A 21,431-nucleotide genomic window follows, 5' to 3' on the forward strand; every position below is an offset into this window, starting at 1 on the left:
GGTCAGATCCAGTCCCTTTAACAACGTAGGAATTGCCGTGCTTACACGTACTCAGTGGAGCTAACGGTATTTCCTCTTGAAGTGCTCACCTCTCCGTGGAGAGGGTACCAGCATCTGGGAAGAGTTTCAAACCCACTGCACTTAACTGGGAAAAGTTTCGTCTCCTCCTTGGTCTGCCTCTCCCGTCTTTGCACACATTCCTTCTGCTTTGGACTCTCTCTGTCCTTTCACTTCAGCTCATCCTCTGGGAAGCATCCCTGGCCCTTCAAGACTGGACCACCATGTGCCTAATGGTTCCAGCTAGCACCGGCTTTCGGGTGCGATGGATCTGGCTGGTTGGTTACTGACTACGGGATCTTGAGCTGAAATCTGCACCTTAGTCTCCTCATCTGCAAAATGGGCATAACAAGAGTTGCACTGTGGTAATGTAATAGGGAAGACCCTTTGTGTTCTATTACAAGTCAATCACTAAAGGGATGTTGCCTATAAGCTTAAATTACACATAATGGCCCATCTCTGGGAACCCTGCCTCCCAGGTCCTGATCATTAAGCTAAAATACAGGAAACATCCTGACCATGCCCACCTGTGAATGACCGCAGGGAGGAAGAAATTAACACCTCCCTTCTGGAGGCTGACAGGAACCAGGAAGTGTTTGGCTTTACCCCCTCCCCTTTTCGTGTAAAAGAAGCCTGAATTCTAACTCAGGCAAGACAGTTCTTTGGGGCACGAGTCCGCCATCTTCTGGGTCTGCTGGCGTTCGGAATAAAGTCATTATTCCCTGCCCCATCACCTCGTCTCTCGATTTATGGGCCTGTCATGCGGCGAGTAGCACGGGCTTGGACTCGGTTACAGTAATGTGGTAATTGTGGCAATGAGGACCTGAGATTACCCCTGAAAAGCACCCAACACTGTGCTCAGCACTAGGGCATGCTCCATAAATAGTAGCTCAAAGTATCTTTGGGCATATGCTATAACTGTTACTGGGTTGTATGCACGTGGCATTCGTTCATTCTTTCCTTTATTCAGTAAATGCTTATTGGACGCCTGCTGTGTGCTAGGCTCTGCGCTGGTTCAGGGGCTCTTGCAGTGCAGGGTAAACAAAATCCCTGTTTTTCTCTTGGAATCTGTGTCCGCAAGGCATGCATTGTTTTTGTCTCGTCTTGTTTACCTTTCCCACTAGACTTCAAGTTCCTCGAAGGCAGGGACGACTGTCCTAATGCCTGGTGTGTATAGTCTGTTCTCTGAAATTCTTTGGCAGCCGAAGGCATGAGTGAGCAAGGGATCCCTGCATCGTAGACAGAGATGCAAGAGGCTCCTGACACCGGGCCTCTTTCATTTTGTGGTGGGCAGGGGCGTATAGAGGCGTGAACACAGCTGCACAGCTGGGCTTTGGAAGGACAGAGCAAGATTTAAGGGAGGAACTAGTTCATGCCTGACTTACGTTGCTTTTTGTTTTTTTTTTTTTTTTTGCCTTCAGGAGAGTCTATCGGCTGCTGGGGTGAGAGGCATCCTGAAAGGCATAGAGTATTTTTCTTGCAAGTGGTGTTTGGTTTGTGTTGGGTGGAATTGGTGGGTTGGTCTCCCTGAGCTGAGATTTAGAGATCTGCTAAGTGACCGAGAAAATGGAAGTAAAACTGACACTTTGACCTGGGGAGGAGGAGGGTTTTTTTTTTCAATCTGCACAGTGGGGGTCACAGTAGCCCTTGCCTCAGAAGACTGTTAAGAGTTAAAGGGAGCCTGGCTTACACCAGGTGCCCAAGAAATGGTCGGTGAGGTTCCTTGTCATTTTCTGCTTCTTGCCCATCCAGCTCTCCAAAAACGCTGGCCTCCCAAGTGTAAGGGGCTTCTTAGATTCCCAGGGCCGCTGCCCAACGGTGGCCGTCAGTGGACTCTGTGCTCTCGCGCAAAACGGGAGACCTTCAAGAAGCCCAGGAATAGGCAAGGAGCTCTGGAAGTGTGAGAGAGAGAGAGGCGTGGGAGGGCGGGAGCAGGGCCGGTGGGGTTGGATTCTTTGGTTTTCAAGTCTGTGAGTTGGTGAGTGGAAGGCCAAGTTTGGTCTGCACAGCCCCCGTCTTCCATTCCTAGACCGCTCAGCCTGCCACCGTGATTGGGCTCGGTTTCTGGTGCAGAGCCGGGCTGAGCCTCACTGCTGCTGTGCAGCTCTCAGGATGTCACTGCAGTCGCCAGTGGTACCCAGATAGATGCCGAGGATGCAGCAGCCTCTAGGAGCACTGGTGCTGCAGGCATTTTTTGCTTGGCCCAAAACAGCCGAAGCCAGCGAGGATCTTTTCCTTGAAGGTGTCTCTGAGACACTGCCTTGCCCATCAGCAGGCCTCCTGAGAGCCATGATCCAATCCATAGGGCATCATGGAAAGGTCACTGCAAATTAGTCATTGGACTGCTTGGCTCCCACCTCTAATTCCCTGTGAGTGGGACCACGTCCTCCTGTTAGGCCAGCAGGGCTGGGCAGACTCAATCCTGTCCCCCAAGGTGCACGTTTATGAGGTCTCAAAGCGAAGTTTTTCATCAGTTTTATGGAAGCCCATGTCTGGCCACCTGCTGTGGTGTGTCTGTGTGACAGAGAACAGAATGTACTTACAAACTGATGAACGGGCTAGCGAATCTGGAGGGAATATTCTCTGCTCCTGTCTCCTAAGCTCCTTGCTGTACAGCCCTCAGTCGTCAGGATTTCCTGCAGAATTCTGTTCTCCCAGAACTGCAAGTCATTGCGAGGGAGCCATTCCTTTCAACAGCAATTAATGACTTCCCCTCCCAGTGGCCATCCAGCAAAGAAATGTATCAGTAGTCATTAGCGTTTTTTCATGATGGGTGACAAGAAGCAATTTTTTTTCTCTAGAAAGAGTGAATCCGTAGCCATGTGAGCAAAACAGTCATTTAATTTACGGTTGTTCCTTTTAGGGGGATAAGTAAGGAGCTCTTTTATTGATAATCAAGAGATTCAAATGCTATGACAACATATATTTCAAATGCTATTTTGATAACGGCAGCAGATAATACCCTGAGACTTCAGCTCCCAGTGAAGTCAGTTGTGGGTTGGAGAGAAGCTGGGGGGCGGGTTGGGGGGAGCCGGGGAGAGTTAGGGCTCTCCTATTCGGTGCAGGGCTTCCCAGCAAGCTGGCACCTGGCACCCCACTGCCTGTGGGAAGTGTGTGGCTGTCGAGCAATTTTAAACTATCCTTTCTGTCCAGGAAGCAGATGTTTTTGCTTTCATTTTCCAACTTCAGGGTTTATTTTTAGGATAAATGTTTATTTTCCCACAGAATTCAATCTACTTTTTTTAAACTTTCTTTTTGGTTGCATAAGTGATACTTTATCGTAGAAAAGTTTTAAACTCATGGGTGGGCAAAAAGGCAAAAAAAAAAAAATCACCAGTAATCTCACTACCTGGAGACCACAGTGAATATTTTGGATATGGTCTTCCAAGTTTTTTCATGGGTGTATATCTGTTCTTAAAGAGCTAGAGATGGTTTGGTGTGTATTGTTTTGCAACCAGATTTTTCCTCCTTTGTTTTTTTTTAAAAATTCATTTATTTATTTTTAGCTGTGTTGGGTCTTCATTGCTGCACGTGGGCTTTCTCTAGTTGCAGCTAGCGGGGGCTCCTCTTCGTTGGAGTGCGCGGGCTTCTCATGGCGGTGGCTTCTCTTGTTGCGGAGCATGGGCTCTAGGCGTGCGGACTTCAGTAGTTGTGGCACATGCGCTCAGTAGTTGTGGCTCGTGGGCTCTAGAGCGCAGGTTCAGTAGTTGCGGCGCACGGGCTGAGTTGCTCCGTGGCATGTGGGATCTTCCCGGACCAGGGCTCGAGCCTGTGTCCCCTGCATCGGCAGGCAGATTCTTAACCACTGCTCTACCAGGGAAGCCCTGGCAGGTGGATTCTTAACCACTGTGCCACCAGGGAAGTCCCTCCCCCTTCATCTTGAATATCATCCCATGTCAATAATAGTGTGTCTCCAGCATAATTTTTCAACTATATAATATTCCATTAGAGTCCGCCGGTTTTCTTTGGTAATCATGTAGCAAATATATCCTATGGGTTTACTTTCCTAGGATGAAGTCTTAGAAATAGAATTGCTGGGCCAAAGAATATGTAAGTTTTTAAGACTGTGAATGTACGTTTTATATATATGAACACACACACATATTCTATTTTCATCCTCAGAAGAATTGCTAATTTCTTCTCCCCAACTCTATCAGCAACTAATATTATAACTTTGTTAATTACCTGAATAAAACCAAAACCTCTTTTCTCCTCTCAAATTTCTAGTGAGGTGAGCATTTGTTATGTCTGCTGGACATTCATGGCCTTTCCTGAGTTGCTGCAAGCCCCACTTGTTTAAAGTCATGTTCATAACTGTTTTCTTACTGACTTTTAGGTAATTGTTAATAAGCATATACAAGCTTTGTCTTATGCCATGCACATCTCCCTGTAGCTTTTTCTGCCTTTTATATTTTGTTTTATGTCATTTATAATATTTCGTGATCTCAAGTCTATCAATTTATGGTTTGTGCTTTAAATGTTATGCTTTGGAACACTTTTCTCAGCCTAAGATGACATAAATATTTATACATTTTCATTACCATTTATATAATTTTATTTTGCCATCAAATCTTCAATGCATCAAATTCTTTAATTTTGGTGTGGGACATCACGTAGGTGTCACATTTAGTTTTTTTTTTTTTTTTTAAACAGTTACCGTGATATGAAATTGAATGATGTAACTCATACCCACTGTATTGAAACGTCATCATTATTATGTACTAAAAGATTTCATCTACTTGTGTCTGTTTGTAGGATTCTAGTGTGTTCTCTTGACCTGCCAGTTGGCAGGGATTTAAGGTGGGCTCTGCTGCCCAGGTGAGCAGGGATGGGTTGGTGCATCCCGGGCTTTGGGTGGGGGGTGCAGTGGAGTCGGTCTGGGCCCCTCATCTCAGCTTCATCTGGGGAAGCTCCTTGGCTTGGCAGTTAGGACTCAACAGCTTTGCCTAAAAATCTTGTTGTGCCTTCATCACAGCTAATTTACAAATTGCTTTTTTATTTAAAAAAAAAGTTGATTATATCCTTTTGGCTTCGCTCATTGGTTTATTCTTCCTTAGTATCTTTTAAAACGTATGCATTAAGTTGGGGAAAACCGACAATTTTGCAGTATTTAGTATGGTAATTCTTCCCATCTGGGAATAGGGTATGTTTATTCAAGTCTGTTTATGATCCTATAAACTAGTTTTTGTCTACTTGCGTCCTGCCTAATTTTGCTTCTGTGCTTTAGGTAATTTGTCATTACTGTAGACTTAATGTTTGGAATCTTTTGTTATGTTTTCCTTACTCTTTATTTCTGGAATGTAGGAAAGTTATTGATTTTTGTATATCTTAAACAGTCACCTTCATAAACTTTCTCATTATTTTTAAGTACTTTAAAAAAATTGAGTCTATTGAATTTTCCAGGTAGCAATCATAAATATTTTCTACAAATAGTAATTTTGCTTCTTCCTCTTCAGTATTATATTTATTTTATTTTCTTGTCTAATTGCATTGTCTAGGACTTGTAGAACAGTGTTAAAATATTGGTGAATAAATGGCAAAATGTGGACTTCCCTGTCTTCTTCTTATCCTCTGTGGAAATGTGTGATAATTGGTTTGAGAGATTTTATTTTTTAATCATGTTACATGCTGCATAAATGTATTTTACTTTGAGTTTTTCTTTGGCATTAAAGTTAAATTTGATTAACTATATTATCATGGTCTTTAGAGATAATCATATGTTCTTCTCCCTTAAGTTATTAATATATTCACTCAATAATTTATGCCACAGATATTTATTGAGCACTTACTACGTTCCAGGCATTGTTTTCTGTGCTGGGGATACACTGATGATTGTTCCTACAGTTCCTGCACATGAGAACCTTGTGTTTTACATTCTTGAACCTCAGTAGATTTTCTAATATTGAGCTCTCCTTGCCTTCCTGCAGTTGATCTTATTTGACTATGGTTTGCTAATTATTCTTATACAATGGTAGATTTAGTTGTTTTATTTAGGATTTTGGCATTCAGTATTCATATACGAGAGCATGTGAATTCTTTTCTTATGCTAAACTTGTCACATTTTGATAACACTGTAAAATGAACTGTCAGTTTTCTTCTTTTTCTGTGCAATGGTGAGGTAAGGAATTACTTGTTCTTTGAAGGTTCGAAACGACTTTTCCAGGACATTTTTTGGAGGTAGTTCTTTGACAGCTTTCCCAATTTCTTCAGTGATCATTGGACTATTTATGTTTTCTATCTTTTCCTGAGTCATTTTTAGTAACCTGTTTTATAGAAAAGCATTAATTTTGTGATGATTTTAAAATTTAATAGAATCTTTTTTGAGTATATACGTGTATCTCCTTTGTCAGCCTAACTTGCATTTTTCTCTTTTCTCACCTGGACTAGCTTTGCTAGAGGGTTTCCTTCCCCCCACACCTAATCAGCTTTTAGGTTTAATCTAGTTTTATAAAAATTTCTTTCTCGTTAGCTCTTGATTGGTGCATTTTTTTCCCTATTTGTAGTAAATTCTTCTTTAATTTTTAAATTCCTTCCTCCTGATTTCCTTGGGTTTATTTGTTCTTTTCCTAGCCTCGAGTCTTCCCTGTTGTCTCAATATTAGGATGTTAGGTTCTGCCATGGTAACACCTGCGCTTTGGAACCTCAGTGGCTTAACATAGCAGTAGTTTGTTTTAAGCTCATGTGATATGTCATGGGAGTCAGCGGGCTTTCCAGGACAGTTCTCCATGCATGATTCAGTGATCCACCCCCAATCTCAATACATGGCTTTCAGTCTCTACTAAAGGTGAAGAGGGGATGTAGAGATGGCATCCTGGCTCTTACATACCTTGACCAGGAATTGACAGATGTCACCTTTGTTTACATCTCATTGGCTTGAACTAGTCACAAAGCTCCCCTAGATAAGACTGGAGGAAGGGAGCCTCTGCCACAGGTGAATAACCAGGAGTATATCTCTCTCCTGTCCCACTGCCTGTCTTTGAAATCCTCCTTGTACCCCTGCTCACTCCAGTCCCCTCTGGCTGCTCTCTCCTTCCGTGTGCAGCTATGAGAAAGGTCATTCTTTGTCTCCATCATAGGAGGGTGGCTGTAGATTCTCACGGTGTCCAGGAATCTGTCAGGTCCTTCAGAGAGGAGTGTCTTTAGGATAACAAAGTTTTCTCTTGCTGATACCTACCATCTCTCATGTCAGAATTTGTGTTTGTGTGTGTGTGTGTGTGTGTGTGTGTGTGTGTGTGTGTGTGTATATACAAATTTTAAAACCTTTTTACAGTGGGAAGAGGAACCATGAGAACAGAATTTCTCATCCTGTCACACTGGAATGACACCTAATGTATGGGCTGATTGCCAGGATTAAATAAGATAATAAATAGGATATCCTCAGCCTGTAAGCACTCAATACATTATAGTTATGACCACGGCCCCCTGCTGTGCTGAAAGCCTCTTTGACATGAGACACTTGTTCGGGCCTTATTTATATTCTTAAGTACCTGAAAATTACAAGTTGCAATTGATACCCATTTGTCTTGTTTTCCCAGATCAAACCCAGTTTTTCTATGTTTAGTGGCAAACATGAAACATCTTGAGATATTAATAATACTGGTGGCCTCAGTCATTTAAAACTCACTGTGACTACTGGTTAGTGCATTCCTCAGGATGGCCCATGTTACGCTGCTGTAACAAAACCCCTCAGGATCTCGGTAGCTTAGGCTCTGGCCAGGCGGGACTGGGGGTGGCCCCTCAAGGACCCAGGCTTTGTTCCACGTGCACCTCTGGGATGGTAGTGGGTGTGAATGAAGATGTGGTGAATCATACATTGGCTCCTAAGGTTGCTCCTGGAGGTGACCCAGGTCACTTCTCACATTCATTGGCCAGAGAAGATCACACACCCCGTGCCACTTGAGCTGGGGCAGGGAAATCCAGTCCCTCATGGATTCGGAAGAGCGGAACCACAGAAGCCACAGCTCTGTCCCCTGTCGCCAAGGACTGGGCTGTGTTCTTTATAGGCATTATTTTTATTGGCTCATGGCAGCGTGGATAGGCATGGGGTGCTCTTTGTAGCTCCATTTTGCAGAAGTAGACTAAGAAAGGGGCAGACCATATCTGGGCTGCGTCCTAAGTAGGTCAAGTACAGGCAAATGCTCCCCCTGGTCCGCTGTCTCCTGAGGGTGGATCTTAGCAGCCTCAGGGTCCTTCCAGTTACTTCAGTTTAGGTGGTTCTGGAAATGCTAATGGACCGCTCTTGACATGAATAAAAATAAAACTGTCACATTCATTTAAGGTAATGGAGTGTCTTGTAGGTAGCCAACCACAAAGAGCATACAATGAAAATCTGCCGATAGAAAATTCTTCACTTTGTTTCCTCACTGCAGTTTCACCAGAAGGGGTAAGAAGAGGACCCTTTGAAAGTACTTTTTTTTTTTTTTAAGCTCTATGTTGAAAGAAGAGCAGTTTCTGTATCTGCAAAAGCCCCTACAGACTCCTACATAACGAATAAACCAAACAGGGACCTTTACAAAATAAGGAATATGAAAAGCGGACAGAGCTTTTAGCTGTTTGCTTATGGGCACTGTTGCTGCTCTTGGTTGAGTTTTCATAGCTGCTCTTGGTTGCGTGTGTCCTCCAACAGACACTTTCATGTACTTTACAGATATTCCTGTTTCATCCTCACAGCGCCACTTCAGAGTAGGTTCTGATCTGTCCTCAGTTGTCTGCACAAATCTCTGAGCAGGTGAGTATGTGTTGCTGCTGGGTGCATAGTTGATAAGAGAAGGACAGTTCTTAAGATTTGCTCCCAGATCTGCTGGCTCTGACACCAGTGTTCTTTATCGTTGTACTTTAATGATTCTGCAGGAAGGGAACAAGTGGAAAACTTTCAGTGTCTAACGTTAGTGGGATGATTAAGTAAATTCTGACACATCTCTGCAGTTGTAACAATCTTAGTGTTTTCCTAACATTCAAAAAAATTTAAGGGCTTTTGAGAAATGTTTAAGGAAACAGGGTACAGAAGTGCATACATAGTTGAGACTGTACACTATTTTTTTTAAGAAAAAGTACATAGAACACACTGGAAGGAAATCTGGAAGGACTGGACAGTTCAGCATGTAGTGTTTACCTTTGGGTAGGATTAGGAGTGATTTCGTTTCTTGCTGCTGGTACTTTCTAAAAATTTCCAAATTCTTTAAAATGAACGTTAAAAACAAAACAAAACAAAACTCTTGCAGGACTCAAAACAAAGAGGGAAAATGTAAAATGTAGCTGGAAATTCTCATACTGATGTTTTAAGTTTGGGGCCCTGAAAGGTCTGATTAGTAATATGTTTGAAGTTCTCCTGAACCTTAGTTTCGAACATGGGGAACTTCTTATGGTCATGATCTGGAAAGGTCATGATGTCAGATCTCATTTTACAGAATAAAATAGTCTGCTCTTAGGAAGTGATGGGCCAGTAGCCTTTGAGGGTGGCTAATTTCCAAGACACATCACATTTTGAAATTGTCTGCGTGACTTGGAGCGGAGGACCAGTGGTTCCCCGTGACCTATTAGGGTTCTCTGGTAGAAGAAGCTAATTTAAGGAGCTAATTTAAGCCAAAATGGAGATTTGGGAAGGATGGGGGTGGCTCAGAAAATCGAAGGAGTGACCAGGTGCAGGGCGACGGGACAGCTCTTCAGAGGCTACCTTCGAAAGGGTTACTTCCCTGCAAATGAACTTATTTATCAAACAGAAACAGACTCACAGACATAGAAAACAAACTTATGGTTACCAAAGGGAAGTGGCGGGGAGGGATATATTAGGAATTTGGGCGTAACATATACACATTACTATATATAAAGTAGATAACCAACAAGGACCTACTGTATAGTACAGGGAACTATACTCAATATATATCTATATATATATATTTCTGTGGTACGCGGGCCTCTCATTGTTGTGGCCTCTCCCATTGTGGAGCACAGGCTCCGGGTGCGCAGGCCCAGCGGCCATGGCTCATGGGCCCAGCTGCTCTGCGGCATGTGGGATCTTCCCGTACTGGGGCATGAACCCATGTCCCCTGCATCGGCAGGCAGACTCTCAACCACTGCGCCACCAGGGAAGCCCTATACTCAGTATTTTATAATAACGTATATGGGAAAAGAATCTGAAAAAGAATATATATATATATATATATATATGTATGCATACACATATATATAAAATTATATATATGTGTATAACTGAATCACTTTGCTGTACACCAGAAACTAACGCAACATTGTAAATCAACTATATTTCAATAAAAAAATAAATTTAAAAAGTTAAAAAAAAGGGTTACTTTCCAGTTGTTTTCTGTCATTGGGCCACTCAGGATTCCATTGCAGAAGAGAGTCTCATTGGCTTGGTTTGGGTCATGTGACCTGGCCAACCCTTGGGGACAGTGGGAGGGTGGAGAGTTGACTAGATTGCATGTCCACACAGACTGCAAGCGGGGAGAAGCAGTTCCCAAAATGAAAATTAGAGGCTTCTGCCCGAAGGACCAAGAAGGGATGGTGGCCGTTCAGTCCACCCGGATGGTTGACCAGACCCTAATCAATGACATCAAAGACTCTACCTTGGTCACTTTGCCAGGGATCTGTGACCTTAGCCGTGACATAGAGGGCATGTTTCTTGGTATTCCAAGGTCATTCCTCACCCCTCCGTATCCAGTCAGTTCCTACAAATCTCTCTCTGAATTATAATTTATCTGTCAATATATCTGCTGTTTCATCTCTGATTCTTCATTGTCATCTGTGTCCCTACCCTTGACTATTGCGGTGTCCTCCTTATTTGTATTCTTGCCTGGAATCTCTTCTCTCTGGCTGCCTGCAACACAGGGCATATGATGTTTTTGAATACATGGACAGAAGCATGTCCTTTTCCTTCTTTATCAAGTTTTGTTCTGTGGGAAAAAAATCCTTGGACTGTGAAGAATGTGGCACAGTGTAGATTCTTCTTAGGAACTTACAGTCTATATTTCTATTTAAGGCTCTCAAGTTCTGTAGGAAAGAAAACTGTTCATCATTTGTATCACCTAGAATGCTTTTAATTATAGTAACAGATGTCAGTCCAGAGAGACTTAAACAATAAGGAGACTGTTTCAGGTGACAGGGCGTCCAAAGGTAGGGAGAGTCCAGGGCCCTGTGATCTGGGCCCCTGCTGTCCTTCTCCCCATTTCTCTTTGCTTTGCCTTCACCTGTGTCTTGGCCTTTTCCTCAGACTGGCTTTTTTCATGGTCACAATATAGCTGCTAGCAGCAACTGAGGTACTTTGTTTTCATGCCTATAAACCCACAAAGGACAAGGGAGAGAGATGCTTTGCGAAAACTGCTGCATATGCTTTAGAATAAAATAGAAGGAAGCTTTAAATCTGAGTAGAATGTTAGAGATTATATTATTAGATTAGATTATATATTAGAGCAGCAACGGCACATGCCCATCCCTGCCATTCTAAGGAGAACAAGTCATAAAAAGTTCTTGAGTGTGATAAAAAGGTATGGAAAATGGAAAGAAACTCTAAACTGTCATTACTTTCCGATATGATTGTTTATGTAAGAAACCCCAAAACCCTGCAAAGAAATAATTAGAATTAAGAGTTTGTCAAGTTTACTCCATTCGAAAGAAAAGGGTGAACATATTCATATCAAATACAGTAAACTTCAGATCCAGGAAGATTACAGCGATGAGGAAAGGTATCAATATTACATGACAGTAGGAGGTTCAACTAATCAAAAAGACATAATAATCCTAAATGAGAACAGAAGTTCAAAATACATGCAGCAAGAAGTGATAGATTGAAAAGAGAAGTAGTCAAATCCACAGTTACAGGTGGGGACTCAAAAGCTCTTCTCTGGTATTGATAGAATTAGTAGACGGAAAATCAACAAGGATATAGAAGAATTAATAACAGTAGAAACTAACTGAATCTATTTGGCATTTATAGAACACTTTTCCCAATAGCAAGATGGTGCATATTCTTTTCAAGTGCCCCTGAAACATTTACCAAGGTTGACCATATCGTGGGTCATAAAATAAATCTTAAATTTAAAAATTTGACATCATGCAAAGTATGTTCTCTGGCCATAATGGAATTCAACTAGAAATCAATGACAGAAAGATAACTAGAAGATCCCAGTGTTACACAATATGCTTATAAGTTATCCATGTGCCAAGGAGGATAGTTCATGGGAAATTAAAAAATATTTTGAATGAAACTGAAACTAGAACATCAAAATTTGTAAGATACAGCTAAAGCTTAGAGGGACATTAATAGCATTAAATGCTTACATTAGAAAAGAAGAACAGGCTCAAATCAGTAATCTAAGCTCTCACCTTAAGAAAATAGAAAAATAAAAAATAAACCCAAACCAAACAGAAAGAAGTGATAAAGAGGTGAATGAGAATCAATGAAATAGAAAACAGCGAAACAGTAGAGAGGATACATGAAACCAAAAGCTGATGTTCTGAAAAGATTAATAAAGTTGATCTTGCGAAACTAAGGAAAAAGATGAGAAGACACGGATGACTAATATCAGGAATAAAAGAGAAGATATCACTGCAGCTCTGACAAGTTATTAAAAGGATTAAAAAATACTACAAATAACTCTGCACCTAAATTGGACAACGTAGATAAAATGTACCAATTCCTTGAAAACCACAAATTACCAAAACTCACCAAAGAAGAGTCAATATAACTGGAATTGTCTTATATCTATAAAGAAATTGCATTCTTTCCAAAAACAGAATGCCAGGTCCAGATGGTTTCATTGGTGGTTTCTACAAAACACTGAAAGAAATAACATCAGTTCTACACAATTTCTTTCAGAAGAGGAAAGAGAGGAGAACGCTTCCCACCTAGTTTGTGAGGCCAGCCTTACCCTGATAACAAAGCCAGACATACACATTACCAGCAAAAGAAACTGTAGACCAACAGCAGATCAAATATAGCAATAAATAAAAAGAATCATGCACTATGACCAAGTGGGGTTTATCCCAGGAATGTATGATTGGTCTAACATTCACAAATCAATGTAACCTCCTATGTTAAATGAAGAAGAAAAACCAAATGCTCATCTTAACTGGTATAGCAAAAGCACATGACAAAATTTAAAATCCACTCATGATAAAATCTCTAACTAGAAATAATAGGAACTTGAGTCTGATAAAGGGTATCTAAGAAAACTCTGAAGCTAACATCGTATTTAATGGTGAAAGACTGAATGCTTTTCCCTTAACCCTGGAACCAAGGCAAGGATGTTCTGTTACTTCTATTCATCCTTGTACTGGAGAGCCACACCAGTGCAAACAGGCAAGAAAAATAAAAGGTATACAGATTGGAAAGGAATAAATAAAACTGCCCTATTTATAGATGACCTGATTACATATGGATAAAATACTAAAGAATCTATGAAAACGCTCTTAGAACTAATACGTGAACTTATCAAAGGCTCAGGATGCAAAATGAACATACAAAAATCAATTGTAGGGGCTTCCCTGGTGGTATGGTGGTTAAGAATCCACCTGCCAATTAGGGGACAGGTTTGAGCCCTGGTCCGGGAAGATCCCACATGCCGCGGAGCAACTAAGACTGTGTGCCACAACTACTGAGCCTGTGCTCTAGAGCCCACGAGCCACAACTACTGAGCCCTCGCGCCTAGAGCCCATGCTCTGCAACAAGAGAAGCCACCGCAGTGAGCCACTGCGCACCTCAATGAAGAGTAGCCCCCGCTCACCACAACTAGAGAAAGCCCGCGCACAGCAACAAAGACCCAACACAGCCAAAAAGAAATAATAAAATAAATAAATTAAAAAATATATATGTGTTTAATTTTAAAAAGTCAATTGTATTTTTAATAACTTGTGGTGAACATTTAGAAATAAAATTTAGAAAACAGGAATAAATCTAAGAAAATATGTGCAGGGTCAGTATGCTGAAAACTTGAAAATGATGAAATAAAGAAGACCTAAATGGGGAGACAGATCATGTTCAAGATTGCAAGAATCAACCTAGTTATGATGTCAATTCTCCTTACATTAATCTATAGGTTTAATGCAATTCCAGTCGAAATTTCAGCAAGATATTTTTATAGATACAGAGAAGCTGACACTAAAATTTGCAGGGAAAGGCAAAGGAACTAGAGTATCAAACACTTTTGAAAAAGAGGAATATTGTTGGAGGGATCATACTACCCAATTTTAATAATTACTGTAAAGCTACTGTGATCAACACAGAGTGGTAATGACAGAGACATCACTTAGATCAGCTGAACAGAATAGAGAGTTCAGAAAAGGAGTCACAAATATGGTCAATTGATTTTGGACAAAGATGCAGAGACAATTCAATGAAGAAAGGATTGACTTTTCAACAAATGGCATTGGAACGATCGGATGTGTTCTTTTGGGTCTGGCCGCTTCTCTCGACACATCATTTGTGAGATTCATTCACGTTGTAATAAGTATCAGTAGCTTATTCGTTTTTCCTCCTCTTTAGTATTTAGTATATTCAGATATACCCGCAATTTGTTTATCCATTCACCTACTAGTGGACATTTGGGCTTTTTCCAGTTTTTAGGTTTTTTTCTTTTTAAATGTGTTCTGAACATTCTTATGCAAGTCTTTTTGTGAACATAGGCTTGTTTCTTTGGATACATACCCAGGAGTGTAATTGCTGGTCAATTTTATAATAAACTGTCAAATGGTTTTCCAAAATGCTTGTGTCATTTTCACTCCCACCAGTTGTGTGTAAGAGTCTATTTCCTCCATACTTGTGACAATACTTGGCATTGTCTGTCCTTTTGATCTTTGTCACTCCAGTGGGTGTGTGGCTTTAATTTGCATTTTCCCTAACAACTAAAGATGTTGAACACCTTTTCATGAGTTTATTGGGTATTCAGATCTCTTCTTTTGTGAAATGTATATACAATCTTTTGCTCATACTTAAATTAGATTTTGTGTATCTTCATTATTGGTTTCTAGGGGTTCTTTATATATTTTGGAGAGAAGTCCTTTGTTATATTATTACCAGTACTTTCTGCCAGTTGTTGGCCTTTTCACTTTCTTGATGTCTTTTGAGGAGCAGAAGTTTTTAATTTTGATAAAATCCAAGTTTTCTTTTATGGTTAGTAGTTTTTGTACCTTGTTGAAGAAATCATTGCCTACCCCATAGAAGAAAATATTCTTCTATATTTTCTTCTAGAGGTTTATCATTTTACCTTTTACATTTAGGTCTAAAATTCACCTTAAATAGGTATGTGAGTATGTTGTAACATAGGGGTCAGTTTCATCTTTTTTCTAGATGAATAGCCCGTTTTCTCCAGCACCATTTATTAAAAAGCCCATCCTTTCCCCATTACATTACAGTGTTCTCCTCGTCATAAATCAGTTGATAGTACATGTGGGTCTGTTTCTGGACTGTATTTCTGTTGCATTTTACCCATCTTTTTAATGTTTTAAATATTCTTTTGTAACTACTCAATATCTAGTAACACATTTTAAAAACCACAACTAAAGACGAAAAAAGTTACTGGTTATAATAGGTGGAGACTATTTCATTAGGATTTACACAAGATTGTATATCAACTATACTTCAAAAAAATGAATTTAAAACTTAAAAATCATTCTTAGATTGTGGGCCATACAAAAACAGGCGACGAGCTGGATTTGCCTACTGGCCATAGTTGGCCGACCCTGCAGTAGGTTTTCATTGACTTCCCTTGGCCTGGGAGGGAGAGTGGTGACACCCCTTCAGGTACCTGGGTTCAAACTTCTGTGCCTCAGAGAGTTCGATGCCAGCAGGTCTCTGGAGCACCAGTAAGGCCATACTCTATTTAATAAACCATTACTGTTAATTATTCAGAAAGAAACCTAGAATACAAGTCATTTGCAAACCAGGATAGAATCGTCTCATCACTTTAGGCCCTGAGTAGAAGTGATGAAAGCTGAACAAAGACAACTGTGCACAGCAGTAGAGCCAGAAAGAAGATACCCTGGATAATGACGTTCGGTTCCCCGGCTGCCCTCCTTGCCTGGGGACGCCATCATCTTTCTCTTCCCAAGGCACATATCTGATGCTGAGGCTGGACTTAGGTAATTGTTAAATGTGCGAAAGAGGCAGTTGTTCTGCTGCACAAGTTGATGGCAAGGCCAACAAGAAGTGTGGGATCTATCCTGTTTTCTTAAAATAGCAAGATGGTGATAGTACTGGGGAGACCTTTTTCTTTCTCTGCTGCGCCGCACAGATAGATTCTGCTTTTCTAGCTTCTTTCATCCACGTAGTCTCCTAACTCAGAAATCTGCTGTGGTTAAATACCAACTTAGTGTAGACTCTCTAATTATAGAATAATGTTCTGTCTGGCACTCTTGGCATTGGAGATCAGCAACAGCTGGTTTCTTGGGAGGGCATGAGAATCTCAGGTTCCTTTAATACTTCCAATCACCTTGCAAACCACTGAACCCTCTTGAAGTATTTCCCCATGAGATTTTTTTTTTAATTTATTTTTGGCTGCGTTGGGTCTTCGTTGCTGTGCCGGGGCTTTCTCTAGTTGCAGCGAGCGGGGGCTACTCTTCGTTGCGGTGCGCAGGCTTCTCATTGCGGTGGCTTCTCTTGTTGCAGAGCATGGGCTCTAGGTGCGTGGGCTTCAGTAGTTGTGACTCGCGGGCTCAGTAGTTCTGGCTCGTGGGCTCTAGAGCTCAGGCTCAGTAGTTGTGGCGCATGGGCTTAGTTGCTCTGGGGCACGTGGGATCTTCCTGGACCAGGGCTCGAACCTGTGTCCCCTGCACTGGCAGGTGGATTCTTAACCACTGCGCCACCAGGGAAGTCCCTCCCCGTGAGCTTTGTGCCTGTATCTGAGGCGGTAAACCCTGCTGTTGGAAGTGACTCAACGAGGCAGGTTGGTACTCCTACAAATTCTTTACCATCCAACTTGAATGGGCCCCTGTTGCTGCCTCTGAATCCTACTGTTTGTCAGATCAGCTCCTTCTGTCCTTCACCAAAACAATAGTACTTCCCTTTCCTACTTTCCTCAAACTTCCTCATCCCCAGCCCTTTCCCTCACCACAACTAACCTCACCTTCTACTTCCTATAGAAAACTGAAGCTCTCCCAGATGGATGGGATGGCCTTAACTTTCCACTGTGAAGTCCAAAGACCACCTCTCTGTATTCTCTCTTCCTTCTCACCTTTTCCAATGGAGGAGGAATCCTTTTTCTCTTCTTTCTATCCTTCCATCTGTGCTGTGGGTCTCATCTCCTCCTGAACCTTATTATGTTATCAGGTCTCCCTTCTTATGTATATTCAACTACTTTTTCAAACAGTTCATTCCGTCAAGATGTGAAGGTGTTCAGTCCTTTCCATCTCAGCAGCAAAACCTCCCCTGACACTCCCACACCCTGACTTACCTCTCCTCTTTTATAGCCAGACTCTTTGGAAAGGTGTCTATTCACAGCCTCCATTTCTTTGCCTCCTCTTTTTTTTTTTTTTGTAAATTTTTTTTATTGAAGTGTAGCTGATTTACAATGTTGTGTTAATTTATGCTGTACAGCAAAGTGACTCAGTGATACACATATATACATGTATATATGTTATTTTTTCATATTCTTTTCCATTATGGTTTGTCACAGGACATTGGATGTATTTCCCTGTGCTCTACAGTAGGACCTTGTTATTTATCCATTCTACATGTAATAGTTTGCATCCACCAACCCCAAACTCCCCGTCCATCCCTCTCCTTCCCCCCCACCCCTTGGCAACCACAAGTCTGTTCGCTACGTCTATGAGTCTGTTTCCGTTTTGCTGACAGGTTCATTTGTGCCATATTGTAGATTCCACATATAAGTGGCATCATGTGGTATTTGTCTTCCTCTTTCTGACTTATTTCACTTAGTATGATCATCTCTAGTTGCATCCATGTTGCTGCAAATGTCGTTGCCCCCTTTTCACTCTGTATTCCCCCCTGCCTGGCTTCTGGCCCTATTCCTTACCCACATACCTCTGCCTGAACTCAGTAAGGCACCAAAAAGGCACCAGACTCCATATTGCTAAATCCACTGGACATCTCTGAGTCTTTACTATTTAACGTTTCAGCAGCCTTGGTTGATCACCTTTTCTTTTTTTTTTTTTAATTAATTAATTAATTTTTGGCTGCATTGGGTCTTCGTTGCTGCACGCGGGCTTTCTCTAGTTGCGGCAAGCGGGGGCTACTCTTCGCTGCGGTGAGTGGGCTTCTCATTGCGGTGGCTTCTCTTGTTGTGGAGCACAGGCTCTAGGCGCACGGGCTTCAGTAGTTGTGGCGCGTGGGCTTAGCTGCTCCGCGGCACGTGGAATCTTCCCGGACCAGGGCTCGAACCAGTGTCGCCTGCATTGGCAGGCGGATTCTTAACCACTACGCCACCAGGGAAGTCCCTGATCACCTTTTCTTGAAGTGCTTTTTTCTCTCCCTTGGCCTCAGTGATACTATATTCTGCCGGGATTCTTCCTGTTTTTCTGGTCATTCCTTATCTGTCTCCATTGCAGGAAATAATGGATTTCCTCACGCATCATTCTACAGTCCTATGCAATATCCTTCATGCCCTTGGCTTCAGTGACCACTCTGTGCAGGTGAATGAATGCTCATAAGCCCTCTTGGAGCTGCCTTTGGTAGAGCCCCAGGTCCTTAATACACCATGGAAAAGAGTTTGAAATTTTCTGTGAAAAAGTAATATGGTTTTACTGACATTTTAAAGAGATTACTCTTCCTGCTGTGTGCACAGTACATAGTCGAGAGGCAAGAGTGGAAGCAGGGAAACCTCTTAGGAGGCTGATATCCAGAAAAGAAGTCATGGGGGCCTCCAGTTAGATGTTCAAATGTGCCTTAAACTCAACATTTCCAAGGCCTAATTCAGGATCTTCTACCCAGGCTTCCTTATTGTTGTGTCTGCGGTCAACACCCATCCAGTTGGATGAGTTAGAAACACTGACCCCCACCTGTCTTAGTCTGTTCTGACTACTGTAACAAAATACCATAGACTGGAGATCTTATAAACCATAGAAATTTATTTCTCATAGTTATGGAGGCTGGAAGTCCAAGATCAAGGTAGCAGCATGGTCTGGTTCTGGTGGGAACCCTCTTCCTGGTTCAGAGCTGGCACCTTCTCTCTGTGTCCTCACATAGTAGAAGGAGCTAGGGGGTCTCTCTGGAGCTTCTTTTATAAGAACATTTATGTCATGCATGAAGGCTCCACCTCCTAATATCATCATCTTTGAGAGTTAGGCTTTCAACATATGAATTTTAGGGGGACACAGACATTCAGACCATAGCATCTCCTTTTCCTTCCAATTCTGGCCCTCTTCTATTCTATTTCTTACGCAGTAGCTTGAGTCTTCACAAGGCAGATCTGATGTTATCCCCAAACTGATTCCTCTCAGTGCTTTCCCATTGCTCTGAGGATAATGAACCCCATGTAAGGTTCTTCACGGTCTGGCCTTGATGTACCTACCTGACCTCCTTTCCTACCTGCTTCCTTTTGCTTCTGAACTGCTCTGTCTTCTGCCTGAGTCACTCTCTGCCACCCTGACTGCTGTTGCCTGCATATCTCCTCTTCTTCCAGAATCTTGGCTGAAGTATCTCTTTTGGTGAAGATTTCCCAGAGCACTTGACCCCAGTTTAGGTCAGATTCTCTTATTTCATGTTCCTGTAGAATCAGATTTCTTTCCCTTTTGCAGGCTAATCTTAGTTTTAAAATATATTTCCACTTATAGAGTCTTTTGATTACTATTTTTTTAATGACACAAGGAACTGTGTTCATCGGGGTTCTCCAGAGAAACAAAACCAATAGGATGTATATATGTAGACAAGCGAGAGATTTATTTTAAGGAATTGGCTCACGTGATTATGGGATCTGGTAAGTCTGAAATCCGTGGGGCAGGCGAGTAGGCTGGAGAACCAGGGAAAAGTTGATGTTGCCATCTGGAGTCTGAAGACGGTCTGGGGGCAGAATTCATTCTTTCTCAGAGGTCCTCAGTGTTTTCTGTAAGGGCCCTCAACTGATTGGAGGTGGTCCACTCACACTATGGAGGGTGCTGGGAACTGGATGTTTGTGTCCTTCCAAAGTTCTTTTGTTGAAACGTATTTTCCAATGTGGTGGTCTTTGAAACTGGGGCCTTTGGGAGGTGATTAGGTCATGAGGGTGGAGCCCTCGTGTATAGGATGAGTGCCCTTTTATAAAAAGAGACCCCAGAGAGATCCTTCTCCCCTTCTGCCATGTGAGGACACAGTGAAAAGACAGCTGAACCAGGAAGTGGGCCCTCACCAGACATGGACTGTACCAACACCTTGGTCTTGGACTTCCCAGCTTCCAGAACTTTGAGAGACAAATTTCTGTTGTTTATAAGCCACCTAGTTCACGCTATTCTGTTATCGCTGCCCAAATGGACTTAGAGGGTAATCTGCTCTGCTTCAAGTCTACTGATTTAAATGTTATTCACATCTAAAAAATACCTTCACAGCAACATCTAGACTGATGTTTGACCCAAAACTTGGTGCTATAGCCAAGCCAGGTAGCCACATAAAATTAACCATCACAGGGGCCATACCTGTTTGAGCCCATCATTGCATCCTCAGTGTCTATCACAGTGCGTGATATGTAGAAGGCACTCAATAAATATTGATTATGTGGCTTTGGGAGTGTTAGGTTTCTAGATTTTCTATCTGCAGCCAGTGCCAGTGGGAGTAACGCATCTGTGCTGCATGCACTGTTGTTTAGCGTCATTCTTTGTGTTCGTTCTAAAGTATATTATTATTTTTTAAAATTATTTATTTATTTATTTTTGGCTGCATTGGGTCTTCATTGCTGCACGCGGGCTTTCTCTAGTTGCGGCGAGCAGGGGCTACTCCTCGCTGTGGTGCACGGGCTTCTCATTGCGGTGGCTTCTCATTGCGGAGCACAGGCCAGCTCTAGGCACGCGGGCTTCAGTAGTTGTGGCACGCAGGCTTCAGTAATTGTGGCACGTGGGCTTCAGTAGTTGTGGCTCGCGGGCTCTAGAGCGCAGGCTCAGTAGTTGTGGTGCACGGGCTTAGTTGCTCCACCGCATGTGGGATCTTCCTGGACCAGGGCTCGAACCTGTGTCCCCTGCATTGGCAGGCGGACTCTTTTTTTTTAACATCTTTATTGGAGTATAATTGCTTTACAATGGTGTGTTAGTTTCTGCTTTATAACAGAGTGAATCAGCTATACGTATACATACATCCCCATATCTTCTCTCTCTTGTGTCTCCCTCCCTCCCACCCTCCCTATTCCACCCCTCTAGGTGGTCACAAAGCACTGAGCTGATCTCCCTGTGCTATGCGGCTGCTTCTCACTAGCTATCTATTTTACGTTTGGTAGTGTATATAT

At 42.2% G+C, this 21,431-nt stretch overlaps 1 protein-coding gene across 4 annotated transcripts in view; it reads left to right on the forward strand.

Moving 5' to 3' along the window:
- The window catches only part of ARHGAP44 (Rho GTPase activating protein 44), a 141,218-nt gene that overhangs the window by 3,145 nt on the left and 116,642 nt on the right, over positions 1 to 21,431 (forward strand). Inside the window, exon 2 of one of the 4 annotated variants that reach the window (XM_049702238.1) lies at positions 8,705 to 8,785. The exons of the other annotated variants lie outside the window; for them this stretch is intronic. The gene's annotated coding sequence lies outside the window, so the exon portion shown is untranslated. The remainder of the gene's footprint in view (positions 1 to 8,704; positions 8,786 to 21,431) is intronic. 4 annotated transcript variants of the gene reach the window in all.

This window comes from Orcinus orca, chromosome 19, assembly GCF_937001465.1.
Source record: "Orcinus orca chromosome 19, mOrcOrc1.1, whole genome shotgun sequence".
In the NCBI taxonomy this organism is placed as follows: domain Eukaryota; kingdom Metazoa; phylum Chordata; class Mammalia; order Artiodactyla; family Delphinidae; genus Orcinus; species Orcinus orca.